The sequence below is a fragment of the Pseudophryne corroboree genome, chromosome 2, assembly GCF_028390025.1.
Source record: "Pseudophryne corroboree isolate aPseCor3 chromosome 2, aPseCor3.hap2, whole genome shotgun sequence".
Lineage (NCBI taxonomy): Eukaryota > Metazoa > Chordata > Amphibia > Anura > Myobatrachidae > Pseudophryne > Pseudophryne corroboree.
Window position 1 is genome coordinate 199,974,314 of NC_086445.1, and position 14,591 is coordinate 199,988,904.

The following is a 14,591-nucleotide window of genomic DNA, read 5'->3' on the forward strand; positions in this document are numbered from 1 at the left end:
CGGTCCTGCTGGACACTGTCAGCACTGCAGACTCCTAAAGTAAGCTACTAGTATCAAGAAGATAGAAGAAAAAAAAACACCACAGGTAGGTGGTATACAATTATGGATGGACGAGCGACTGCCGACACAGAGGTAGCTACAGCCGTGGACTACCGTACTGCGTCTGCTGCTAATATAGACTGGATGATAATGATATAAAAAATATATATATATTACTACTGCAGCCGGACAGGTATATATTATATAATGACGGACATGCTGGACACTGTCAGCACTGCAGACTCCTAAAGTAAGCTACTAGTATCAAGAAGATAGAAAAAAAAAACACAGCAGGTAGGTGGTATACAATTATGGATGGACGAGCGACTGCCAACACAGAGGTAGCTACAGCCGTGGACTACCGTACTGCGTCTGCTGCTAATATAGACTGGATGATAATGATATAAAAAATATATATATATCACTACTGCAGCCGGACAGGTATATATTATATAATGACGGACCTGCTGGACACTGTCAGCACTGCAGACTCCTAAAGTAAGCTACTAGTATCAAGAAGATAGAAAAAAAAAACACAACAGGTAGGTGATATACAATTATGGATGGACGAGCGACTGCCGACACAGAGGTAGCTACAGCCGTGGACTACCGTACTGCGTCTGCTGCTAATATAGACTGGATGATAATGATATTAAAAATATATATATATATATATATATCACTACTGCAGCCAGACAGGTATATATTATATAATGACGGACCTGCTGGACACTGTCAGCACTGCAGACTCCTAAAGTAAGCTACTAGTATCAAGAAGATAGAAAAAAAAAAACACCACAGGTAGGTGGTATACAATTATGGATGGACGAGCGACTGCCGACACAGAGGTAGCTACAGCCGTGGACTACCGTACTGCGTCTGCTGCTAATATAGACTGGATGATAATGATATAAAAAATATATATATATCACTACTGCAGCCGGACAGGTATATATTATATAATGACGGAACTGCTGGACACTGTCAGCACTGCAGACTCCTAAAGTAAGCTACTAGTATCAAGAAGATAGAAAAAAAAAAACACAACAGGTAGGTGGTATACAATTATGGATGGACGAGCGACTGCCGACACAGAGGTAGCTACAGCCGTGGACTACCGTACTGCGTCTGCTGCTAATATAGACTGGATGATAATGATATAAAAAATATATATATATCACTACTGCAGCCGGACAGGTATATATTATATAATGACGGACCTGCTGGACACTGTCAGCACTGCAGACTCCTAAAGTAAGCTACTAGTATCAAGAAGATAGAAAAAAAAAAACACAACAGGTAGGTGGTATACAATTATGGATGGACGAGCGACTGCCGACACAGAGGTAGCTACAGCCGTGGACTACCGTACTGCGTCTGCTGCTAATATAGACTGGATGATAATGATATAAAAAATATATATATATATCACTACTGCAGCCGGACAGGTATATATTATATAATGACGGACCTGCTGGACACTGTCAGCACTGCAGACTCCTAAAGTTAACTACTAGTATGAAGAAGATAGAAAAAAAAAAACCACCACAGGTAGGTATACAATTATGGACGAGCGACTGCCGACACAGAGGTAGCTACAGCCGTGGACTACCGTACTGCGTCTGCTGCTAGTATAGACTGGATGATAATTATATAAAAAATATATATATATCACTACTGCAGGACAGGTATATATTATATAATGACGGACCTGCTGGACACTGTCAGCAGAATGCGTTTATAGAATAAAAACACCACACGACGAGTGTTTAACTTTTTCAGGCAGACAATCACAATATACTGGTGGTCAGACAGTGGTCACTGGTCAGTCACACTGGCAGTGGCACTCTGGCAGCAAAAGTGTGCACTGTTAAATAATATGTACTCCTGCTACTGCTCCCCAGTCTCCCCCACAATTAAGCTGTGTGAGCACTGAGCACTCAGCACAGTCAGATATACATAGATGATGCAGCACACTGAGGCTGAGCACAGATATGGTATACTGTTACTGTGTCACTGTGTATCGTTTTTTTTCAGGCAGAGAACGGATTATATTAAATAATAATAAAACTGCACTGGTGGTCACTGGTCAGTCACTAGTAAACTCTGCACTCTCTGAGTACTCCTAAGCTCCAGTAAATCAAGTGTCTCACTCTCACTATCTATTTCTATTCTAAACGGAGAGGACGCCAGCCACGTCCTCTCCCTATCAATCTCAATGCACGTGTGAAAATGGCGGAAACGCGCGGCTCCTTATATAGAATCTGAGTCTCGCGATAGAATCCGAGCCTCGCGAGAATCCGACAGCGGGATGATGACGTTCGGGCGCGCTCGGGTTAACCGAGCAAGGCGGGAAGATCCGAGTCTGCCTCGGACCCGTGTAAAAAGCGTGAAGTTCGGGGGGGTTCGGTTTCCGAGAAACCGAACCCGCTCATCACTACATGTATACACACTTGAACTGGAAGCCCAGAGTTGACCCTACCTATAGTTACTTTAGTGTGTTGCTTTTGTGTGTTGACCTTACCTATAGTTGCTTTAGTCCCGCCTAGGTGAGGCTGCTTTCTGAATTGTTCCAGGGCCACATTACATTCCCAACACGCCACTGTATATATAACATAAATTAAATAGGACCATTCTATTTAAATAAAGACTTTCTTCAAGTATTCTCCCGTGCTATAGCTATCCTGAGGTGGTGATAATGAGAAGAGGAGCTGTGGTGGCGCTATTGATGGCAATGTCCGGCAATAGACTTCCCTAGCAGGTAGGGACTGATGTAGAGGGAGGAGCCCTGTCCTTTTCTCTGATGAAAACTGGCATTTCACCATATAACAAATAGGCCAGATAGCATTGCCATTTCTATAATGGGGGCAGTGTGTGTGGTGCACATGGGCCCCTGGGATCAGGGTGGCCCACACCGAACACACTGCACCCATGTTTAAATACTTACCTTTCCAGAGTTCTGAGTCAGAGCTGCAGCTGCGTCAAAAGTACACTGGAAAAATGGCTGCCGCGAATGCACAGTAGTGTTTAGTCACTGAAACATGGCGGGCACCATGTTTCCGAAACCTGCGCATGTGCAGTAAGTCTACGGCACCATAGAGAGGAAGGGGCTCATGTGGAGTCTGCACACAGGCCCCCTCCTCTGTCAATTTGTCCCTGCCAGATAGTGTTGGTTCATTTTGTTGTGTGTATGCTATGCATTTCTGATCTGTGCATGTGCACACACTTACAACGCATATGTCCATATATAATATTTTTGTGTATCGTTAATGCTGCAGATGCAGAACAGGGGCAGGCAAGTGCAGGCTACGTCAGTTAGAAGTGAACGCATCCACAGATACTCCTTTTTGGTTGAATCTCCACATTCCAAAATGCAGACCAAACATATACAGTAAGTAAATGACTTGTGATCTCAGCTTGGTAATGTTCAGTGTTTCATTTATTATTATTATTATTATTATTATTATTATTATTGTTACCCTATTTTTTTATGGTGCCACAAGGGATCCGCAGCGCCAATTACACAGTACATAATCAAATTAGCAAACAAGAAAACAGCACTTAAGGGGGGTACTCACGGAGGGATATTCTAAGCAATCTGACTAGATTGCTTAGAATTTGAACATTATCGCTCAGTGTGTACCCCCTACAGCGATAGTGATGCGCAGCCCCACACATCGCTATCGCTGCAGGCCAATCTAGCTGGTCGCTCATTTCACCCGCTGGGTGAAATGAGCGGCCCCCGTCACCCCCCGCACGCTCAGCACAGATCGCGCTGTGCTGAGCGGCGGGAGAGATGTGTGCTGAGCGGTTCGCTCAGCACACATCTCTCCCGCATCGGCCCGTCTATATGGGCCTTTACAGTTCAAGACAATATAGGACAGGTATAGAAAAGTAAGCTATAGATTGTAAGCTTGTGAGCAGGGCCTTCCTACCTCTATGTCTGTCTGTTTTTACCCAGTTTAGTTCTATTACTGTAGTTCTAATTGTAAAGCGCAACGGAATATGCTGCACTATATAAGAAACTGTTAATAAATAATAATAATAATAATAAAACCCGGGGTTAGGTGCCATCAAATGCAGTAAGGGGCATAAGATTGTGTAAGTAAGAAAAGGAAAAGCACATGAGGAAAGAAGTCCCTGCTCTTGCAAGCTTACAATCTAAAAGGTGAGGGGCTAACAGACTGGGGTGACACAGAAGGGGTAGACAGTGAGCATAGACAAGAGGGTAGGAGGACAGTTGACTGGGTTTGGTGAAGAAGTGGGTATTGAGAGCCCGTTTGAAGTTTTGTAGAGAGTAGAGATGTGCACTTGAAATTTTTCGGGTTTTGTGTTTTGGTTTTGGGTTCGGTTCCGCGGCCGTGTTTTGGGTTCGACCGCGTTTTGGCAAAACCTCACCGAATTTTTTTTGTCGGATTCGGTTGTGTTTTGGATTCGGGTGTTTTTTTCAAAAAACACTAAAAAACAGCTTAAATCATAGAATTTGGGGGTCATTTTGATCCCAAAGTATTATTAACCTCAAAAACCATAATTTCCACTCATTTTCAGTCTATTCTGAACACCTCACACCTCACAATATTATTTTTAGTCATAAAATTTGCACCGAGGTCGCTGGATGACTAAGCTAAGCGACCCTAGTGGCCGACACAAACACCTGGCCCATCTAGGAGTGGCACTGCAGTGTCACGCAGGATGGCCCTTCAAAAAAATACTCCCCAAACAGCACATGACGCAAAGAAAAATGAAAGAAAAAAGAGGTGCAAGATGGAATTGTCCTTGGGCCCTCCCACCCACCCTTTTGTTGTATAAACAGGACATGCACACTTTAACCAACTCATCATTTCAGTGACAGGGTCTGCCACACGACTGTGACTGAAATGACGGGTTGGTTTGGACCCCCACCAAAAAAGAAGCAATTAATCTCTCCTTGCACAAACTGGCTCTACAGAGGCAAGATGTCCACCTCATCATCACCCTCCGATATATCACCGTGTACATCCCCCTCCTCACAGATTATCAATTCGTCCCCACTGGAATCCACCATCTCAGCTCCCTGTGTACTTTGTGGAGGCAATTGCTGCTGGTCAATGTCTCCACGGAGGAATTGATTATAATTAATTTTAATGAACATCATCTTCTCCACATTTTCTGGATGTAACCTCGTACGCCGATTGCTGACAAGGTGAGTGGCGGCACTAAACACTCTTTCGGAGTACACACTTGTGGGAGGGCAACTTAGGTAGAATAAAGCCAGTTTGTGCAAGGGCCTCCAAATTGCCTCTTTTTCCTGCCAGTATAAGTACGGACTGTCTGACGTGCCTACTTGGATGCGGTCACTCATATAATCCTCCACCATTCTTTCAATGGGGAGAGAATCATATGTAGTGACAGTAGACGACATGTCCGTAATCGTTGTCAGGTCCTTCAGTCCGGACCAGATGTCAGCATCAGCAGTCGCTCCAGACTGCCCTGCATCACCGCCAGCGGGTGGGCTCGGAATTCTGAGCCTTTTCCTCGCACCCCCAGTTGCGGGAGAATGTGAAGGAGGAGATGTTGACAGGTCGCGTTCCGCTTGACTTGACAATTTTCTCACCAGCAGGTCTTTGAACCCCAGCAGACTTGTGTGTGCCGGAAAGAGAGATCCAAGGTAGGTTTTAAATCTAGGATCGAGCACGGTGGCCAAAGTGTAGTGCTCTGATTTCAGCAGATTGACCACCCGTGAATCCTTGTTAAGCGAATTAAGGGCTCCATCCACAAGTCCCACATGCCTAGCGGAATCGCTCTGTGTTAGCTCCTCCTTCAATGTCTCCAGCTTCTTCTGCAAAAGCCTGATGAGGGGAATGACCTGACTCAGGCTGGCAGTGTCTGAACTGACTTCACGTGTGGCAAGTTCAAAAGGTTGCAGAACCTTGCACAACGTTGAAATCATTCTCCACTGCGCTTGAGACAGGTGCATTCCACCTCCTATATCGTGCTCAATTGTATAGGCTTGAATGGCCTTTTGCTGCTCCTCCAACCTCTGAAGCATATATAGGGTTGAATTCCACCTCGTTACCACTTCTTGCTTCAGATGATGGCAGGGCAGGTTCAGGCGTTTTTGGTGGTGCTCCAGTCTTCTGTACGTGGTGCCTGTACGCCGAAAGTGTCCCGCAATTCTTCTGGCCACCGACAGCATTTCTTGCACGCCCCTCTCGTTTTTTAAAAAATTCTGCACCACCAAATTCAAGGTATGTGCAAAACATGGGACGTGCTGGAATTTGCCCATATTTAATGCACACACAATATTGCTGGCGTTGTCCGATGCCACAAATCCACAGGAGAGTCCAATTGGGGTAAGCCATTCCGCGATGATCTTCCTCAGTTGCCGTAAGAGGTTTTCAGCTGTGTGCGTATTCTGGAAACCGGTGATACAAAGCGTAGCCTGCCTAGGAAAGAGTTGGCGTTTGCGAGATGCTGCTACTGGTGCCGCCGCTGCTGTTCTTGCGGCGGGAGTCCATACATCTACCCAGTGGGCTGTCACAGTCATATAGTCCTGACCCTGCCCTGCTCCACTTGTCCACATGTCCGTGGTTAAGTGGACATTGGGTACAACTGCATTTTTTAGGACACTGGTGAGTCTTTTTCTGACGTCCGTGTACATTCTCGGTATCGCCTGCCTAGAGAAGTGGAACCTAGATGGTATTTGGTAACGGGGGCACACTACCTCAAGAAATTGTCTAGTTCCCTGTGAACTAACGGCGGATACCGGACGCACGTCTAACACCAACATAGTTGTCAAGGCCTCAGTTATCCGCTTTGCAACAGGATGACTGCTGTGATATTTCATCTTCCTCGCAAAGGACTGTTGGACAGTCAATTGCTTGGTGGAAGTAGTAAAAGTGGGCTTACGACTTCCCCTCTGGGATGACCATCGACTCCCAGCAGCAACAACAGCAGCGCCAGCAGCAGTAGGCGTTACACGCAAGGATGCATCGGAGGAATCCCAGGCAGGAGAGGACTCGTCAGAATTGCCAGTGACATGGCCTGCAGGACTATTGGCATTCCTGGGGAAGGAGGAAATTGACACTGAGGGAGTTGGTGGGGTGGTTTGCGTGAGCTTGGTTACAAGAGGAAGGGATTTACTGGTCAGTGGACTGCTTCCGCTGTCGCCCAAAGTTTTTGAACTTGTCACTGACTTATTATAAATGCGCTGCAGGTGACGTATAAGGGAGGATGTTCCGAGGTGGTTAACGTCCTTACCCCTACTTATTACAGCTTGACAAAGGCAACACACGGCTTGACAAATGTTGTCCGCATTTCTGGTGAAATACTTCCACACCGAAGAGCTGATTTTTTTGGTATTTTCACCAGGCATGTCAATGGCCATATTCCTCCCACGGACAACAGGTGTCTCCCCGGGTGCCTGACTTAAACAAACCACCTCACCATCAGAATCCTCCTTGTCAATTTCCTCCCCAGCGCCAGCAACACCCATATCCTCCTCATCCTGGTGTACTTCAACACTGAAATCTTCAATCTGACTATCAGGAACTGGACTGCGGGTGCTCCTTCCAGCACTTGCAGGGGGCGTGCAAATGGTGGAAGGCGCATGCTCTTCACGTCCAGTGTTGGGAAGGTCAGGCATCGCAACCGACACAATTGGACTCTCCTTGTGGATTTGGGATTTCGAAGAACGCACAGTTCTTTGCTGTGCTTTTGCCAGCTTGAGTCTTTTCATTTTTGCTTCCATCCTCATGTGAAGCTGAACCACTAGCCATGAACATAGGCCAGGGCCTCAGCCGTTCCTTGCCACTCCGTGTGGTAAATGGCATATTGGCAAGTTTACGCTTCTCCTCCGACAATTTTATTTTAGATTTTTGAGTCCTTTTTTTACTGATATTTGGTGTTTTGGATTTTACATGCTCTGTACTATGACATTGGGCATCGGCCTTGGCAGACGACGTTGCTGGCATTTCATCGTCTCGGCCATGACTAGTGGCAGCAGCTTCAGCACGAGGTGGAAGTGGATCTTGATCTTTCCCTATTTTTGGAACCTCAACATTTTTGTTCTCCATATTTTAATAGGCACAACTAAAAGGCACCTCAGGTAAACAATGGAGATGGATGGATACTAGTATACTTATGGATGGACGAGCGACTGCCGACACAGAGGTAGCTACAGCCGTGGACTACCGTACTGTGTCTGCTGCTAATATAGACTGGATGATAATGAGATAAAAATAAAATATATATATATATCACACTAGTACTGCAGCCGGACAGGTATATATATATTATGTAATGACGGACCTGCTGGACACTGTCTGTCAGCACTGCAGACTCCTAAAGTAAGCTACTAGTATCAAGAAGATAGAAAAAAAAACCACGGGTAGGTGGTATACAATTATGGATGGACCAGCGACTGCCGACACAGAGGTAGCTACAGCCGTGGACTACCGTACTGTGTCTGCTGCTAATATAGACTGGATGATAATGAGATAAAAATAAAATATATATATATATCACACTAGTACTGCAGCCGGACAGGTATATATATATTATGTAATGACGGACCTGCTGGACACTGTCTGTCAGCACTGCAGACTCCTAAAGTAAGCTACTAGTATCAAGAAGATAGAAAAAAAAACCACGGGTAGGTGGTATACAATTATGGATGGACCAGCGACTGCCGACACAGAGGTAGCTACAGCCGTGGACTACCGTACTGTGTCTGCTGCTAATATAGACTGGATGATAATGAGATAAAATTAAAATATATATATATATATCACACTAGTACTGCAGCCGGACAGGTATATATTATGTAATGACGGACCTGCTGGACACTGTCTGTCAGCACTGCAGACTCCTAAAGTAAGCTACTAGTATCAAGAAGATAGAAAAAAAAAAAAAAACACGGGTAGGTGGTATACAATTATGGATGGACGAGCGACTGCCGACACAGAGGTAGCTACAGCCGTGGACTACCGTACTGTGTCTGCTGCTAATATAGACTGGATGATAATGAGATAAAATTAAAATATATATATATATCACACTAGTACTGCAGCCGGACAGGTATATATTATGTAATGACGGACCTGCTGGACACTGTCTGTCAGACTCAGCACTGCAGACTCCTAAAGTAAGCTACTAGTATCAAGAAGATAGAAAAAAAAAAAACCACGGGTAGGTGGTATACAATTATGGATGGACGAGCGACTGCCGACACAGAGGTAGCTACAGCCGTGGACTACCGTACTGTGTCTGCTGCTAATATAGACTTGATGATAATGAGATAAAATTAAAATATATATATATATCACACTAGTACTGCAGCCGGACAGGTATATATTATGTAATGACGGACCTGCTGGACACTGTCTGTCAGACTCAGCACTGCAGACTCCTAAAGTAAGCTACTAGTATCAAGAAGATAGAAAAAAAAAAACCACGGGTAGGTGGTATACAATTATGGATGGACGAGCGACTGCCGACACAGAGGTAGCTACAGCCGTGGACTACTGTACTGTGTCTGCTGCTAATATAGACTGGATGATAATGAGATAAAATTAAAAAATATATATATATCACACTAGTACTGCAGCCGGACAGGTATATATTATGTAATGACGGACCTGCTGGACACTGTCTGCAGAATGCGTTTATAAAAAAAAACACCACACGACGAGTGTTTAACTTTTTCAGGCAGACAATCACAATATACTGGTGGTCAGCAGACAATCACAATACTGGTGGTCAGTGGTCACTGGTCAGTCACACTGGCAGTGGCACTCTGGCAGCAAAAGTGTGCACTGTACTTAAAATATGTACTCCTGCTATAACTGCTCCCCAGTCTCCCCCACAATTAAGCTGTGTGAGCAGTGAGCACTCAGCACAGTCAGATAATGATATACAGTATTACATATGATGCAGCACACTGGGCTGAGCACAGATATGGTATGTGACTGTGTCACACTGTGTATCGTTTTTTTTCAGGCAGAGAACGGATTAATTAAACTGGTGGTCACTGGTCACACTATCAGCAGCAAGTAGTACTCCTCCTAATAATATGCTCCCCAAAATTTGTGTCTCTCTCTAGTACTCTAGTCTAAACGGAGAGGACGCCAGCCACGTCCTCTCCCTATCAATCTCAATGCACGTGTGAAAATGGCGGCGACGCGCGGCTCCTTATATAGAATCCGAGTCTCGCGATAGAATACGAGCCTCGCGAGAATCCGACAGCGGGATGATGACGTTCGGGCGCGCTCGGGTTAACCGAGCAAGGCGGGAAGATCCGAGTCGCTCGGCCCCGTGTAAAAAAACCTGAAGTTCGGGCGGGTTCGGATTCCGAGGAACCGAACCCGCTCATCTCTAGTAGAGAGGTGGAGAGTCGGATGGGGAGAGGTAGAGCATTCCAGAGATAGGGAGCAGCACGTGCAGAATCTTGTAGGTAGGAGTGGGAGGAGGTAATCAGTTGGCAGGAAAGACGGTGTGCATTAGCAGAGCGAAGAGGACAGGTGGGAATGTAAAGAGAGATAAGATCAGAGATGTAAGAGGGAGAAGAGTGGGTGAGGGCTTTGTAGGTGAGTGTGAGAAGCTTGAATTGGATTCCAAATGGGAAGGGTAGCCAGTGAAGGTCCTGCAAGATAGGGGATGTGGATGTAGTACGTTTGGTGAGGAAGATGAGATGGGCAGCAGCATTGAGGATAGATTGAAGTGGAGAGAGGCATTTTTGAGGGAGGCCAGATAGGAGGAGATTGCAGTAGTCCAATCTGGAGATGACCAGTGAGTGAATGAGGGTCTTAGTAGCGTCCTGGGTGAGAAAGGGTCTGATCCTGGAGATGTTTTTGAGATGGAAATGGCAGGTTTGTGAGAAGTACTGAATGTGTGGTTTGAAGGAGAGGGAGGAGTCAAGAATTACTCCAAGACATTGCACTTGGGGGCTAGAGGAGATAGTTGTGCCATTAATGGATAATGAAATTGTGGGAGGTGAGGTTATGCGGGAAGGAGGGAAGATGATCAGCTCAGTCTTAGAAATGTTAAGTTTAAGAAAGCGCTGGGACATCCAGGAGGAGATAACAGAGAGACAGTTGGAGATACGAGGGAATTTATGGTGATTCATTGTTGTAATTATATGGCACGGCAGTAATAACCATTTGTAGACTAATGTATTTATATGGTTACCTTTATTGGTGTTCCAGGGTTACTATTAAATAGTAATTGATTTACAGTCAAAGCAGTTGTAGCAGCCTCCTCTTAATTGTAGAGAATGTCAGTGTTTGGAATTCTAACACCGGGAACATTCTTAAAATATTTTCCTTTTACCACTGTCAAGACTGTATTGTGAGTATGACCATAATATTATATAACCTTCTATTAAGCTGTTATTGATGTGTGGGGGGTGCCCTGCAGTCAACCCAAAAAACGCCATCTAATGGGTATGTTATGGCAATGACATGGGGACGTGTTATGGCAGTGACGTGGGGGCGTGTCAGTGAAAGCACAAAAGTACTGTGCCTATATTCCTTTCTGCCTTGGCATAATGGTAATACAATATTTACATTTTAATTAAAGAGCTCCTCAAACAGAGACGTGTTCACGCAATAACAGACACATTTACTATGGCCGAGCGCTGTGTGTGCTCTCACACCGGCCTGCCACACATGTACCTCCGATCGATCATCCCCGCCTCCATCATCTGCCGATTTGGGCTTCACCTTTTGATTCACCTTCCTATTGGACAGCCATTTTTTCTATGACTGGATCATTCTACATAAAGTCAACACACTTTTTGGTAAAATTCTACCTTACAATCTCTAATTAAATTTGGTATAATAAATGCTGCCATGGGTGTAAAGAAAACCCACAAAACTTAGGCTGAAAAGTATAACATTTGATGTCATGGGGCCTTATTCAGAAGTGCAGGGCCGGCTCGAGGCATGTTCGACACGAGCGGCCGCGCAGGGCGCCACCCTTAAAGGGCGCCGCACGCTGGCGCCGCCATGTCGGAGCCTGGAGCCGGCCCTGTCCTGCTGTGCTGTCCTCCCTCCTGTACATTGAGCTGTGCGCGCTATGCGGCGCCGGCGTCTGATGTCAGACCCCGGCGCCGCACAGCGCGCGCAGTTCTGCTTCAGACAGCGGCGCGAACAGCACTCCCCCTCCCTCGGCACAAGCACAACAGGTACTGGGGGCATATTATGTGCTGTGGCACTGTGGGGGCATTTATCTGGCACTGTGGGGGGCATTCCTGGACTGTGGGGGGCATTAATGTATCTGGCACTGTGGGGGCCTGGGGGCATTAATGTATCTGGCACTGTGGGGGGCATTTATCTGGCACTGTGGGGGCATTACTGGGCCAGGGGGCATTTGTATCTGGCACTGTGGGGGTCATTTATGTGGCACTGTTGGGGGCATTAATGTATCTGGCACTGTGGGGGTCGTTTATGTGGCACTGTGGGGGTCATTTATGTGGCACTGTGGGGGCATTACTGGGCCTGGGGGCATTAATGTATCTGGCACTGTGGGGGTCATTTATGTGGCACTGTGGGGGTCATTTATGTGGCACTGTGGGGGTCATTTATGTGGCACTGTGGGGGGCATTAATGTATCTGGCACTGTGGGGGTCATTTATCTGGCACTGTGGGGGTCATTTATCCGGTACTGTGGGGGCATTTCTGGCACTGTGGGGGCCTGGGGGCATTAATGTATCTGGCACTGTGAGGGCATTTCTGGCACTGTGGGGTCATTTATCTATCTGGGACTGTGGGTGCATATCTGGTACTGTGGGGGGCATTTATGTATCTGGCACTGTGGGGGGCATTTATGTATCTGGCACTGTGGGGGGCATTTATGTATCTGGCACTGTGGGGGGCATTTATGTATCTGGCACTGTGGGGGCAATTATGTTTCTGGCACTGTGGGGGCATGTCATGTGCATCTGGCACGGCTGGGGGGCATGTCATGTGCACCTGGCACAGCTGGGGGGCATGTCATGTGCACCTGGCACAGCTGGGGGGCATGTCATGTGCACCTGGCATGGCTGGGGGGCATGTCGTGTAGCTGGCACGGCTGGGGGGCATATCAAGTAGTGTTCCCGTGTCTAATGTGCTCTGCCTGTCGCAAAGTGTCTAACGTGCTCTGCCTGTCGCAGTGTGTATAGGAGGTTCTACCTGGTGCAATGTGTATTAGCTGCACTACTGTGTGGTGTAATGCGAATTGCCACTATTATGTGGCTGCGCCCCTTCCCCATGAAGCAACGCCCCTAAATTTTTGATGCGCGCCTTCGGCGCGCAAGGTCCATGTTTTCTAGCGGAACAACAAGCATTACAGTATGTACATAATTTTGCCCTTCTAACTTAAATATGTGCCCTCCCGAATGCAAAATGTGCCCTCCCCATGATCAGCAAAAAAAATCCTAGAATGAACACTATCATGTGTAGCTGGCACTGCTGGGGGGCATATCATGTGTAGCTGGCACTGCAGCGGGGCATGTCATGTCTATCTGGCACTGCTGGGGGGTATATCATGTTTATCTGGCACTGCTGGGGGGCATGTCGTGTAGCTGGCACTGCTGGGGGGTATATCATGTCTATCTGGCACTGCTGGGGGGCATGTCATGTGTAGCTGGCACTGCTGCGGGGCATGTCATGTCTATCTGGCACTGCACTACTGTAGACATTGTGTAGCTGGCACTATACTGGAGACGTGTGTAAGGAACACTACTGTAGCTGTTATGTTTAATGCTGCTAATTGTGAAAATATATTTATTTATAGTTTGATAATTTGAAGTTGTGAGGCTCCACCCACTTTTCCAGTAGACCACGCCCACTTTTCCAGGAGTATAGGAGGGGGCGCTTTGAAATTTTCTCGCTCAGGGTGCTAGTAGGCCTGGAGCCGGCCCTGCAGAAGTGGATCTGATTATACACACCAGGTAATACTACTGTAGACATAATGTGTAAGGGGCATTACAACTGTGGGCATAGTGTAAGGAGCACTACTACTGAGGGCATAATGCATAAGGAGCACTACTACTGAGGGCATAATGCATAAGGAGCACTACTATTGAAGGCATAATGTGTAAGGAGCACTAAAACTGGGCTTTTCCCATGAGAACATGCCCCCTTAATTTTTTCAGGGGGTGCCGAAGTATATATTTGCTTACCAAAAAATGTGACCTTGGAACTGTCCTGCATGCAGCGAGATTTAGACTTAGGTGGGATATATTTTTTCTGTGCAGTATAAATACTGGCTGCTTTTGTATGTAGCCCACAAATACTGGACAGCTTTACTTTTACACTGCAATTTAGATTTCAGTTTGTACACACCCCACCCAAATCTAAATCTCTCTGCATGATACAACCCTGCAGGGCAATATGGTTTTGCCCAGTTGTCTGCTTTTTTGCTTTACTTACCAGCATGAATCAGGCCCTGTGTCATTGTAGTAGAAATGTGCTCCAACCCCCCTGTTTTGGTTTTGGTTGTAATTTTTCGTCGGGATTTGGTTTTGCCAAAACCGCATTCACTGGTTTTGGATCTGTATTTTTTTCAAAAATTTCTAAAAACAGCTAAAA

At 46.2% G+C, this 14,591-nt stretch overlaps 1 protein-coding gene and 1 long non-coding RNA gene across 2 annotated transcripts in view; one reads left to right on the top strand and one right to left on the bottom strand.

Annotated features, from left to right (window-relative positions):
* The window catches only part of RAPGEF3 (Rap guanine nucleotide exchange factor 3), a 369,364-nt gene that overhangs the window by 280,178 nt on the left and 74,595 nt on the right, over nucleotides 1–14,591 (bottom strand). The gene's annotated exons all lie outside the window — the stretch shown is intronic.
* The window catches only part of LOC135008718 (uncharacterized), a 176,696-nt gene that overhangs the window by 88,542 nt on the left and 73,563 nt on the right, over nucleotides 1–14,591 (top strand). Inside the window, exons 3-4 of the long non-coding RNA XR_010208373.1 lie at nucleotides 3,318–3,430; nucleotides 13,795–13,951. This is a non-coding gene — a long non-coding RNA (uncharacterized LOC135008718). The remainder of the gene's footprint in view (nucleotides 1–3,317; nucleotides 3,431–13,794; nucleotides 13,952–14,591) is intronic.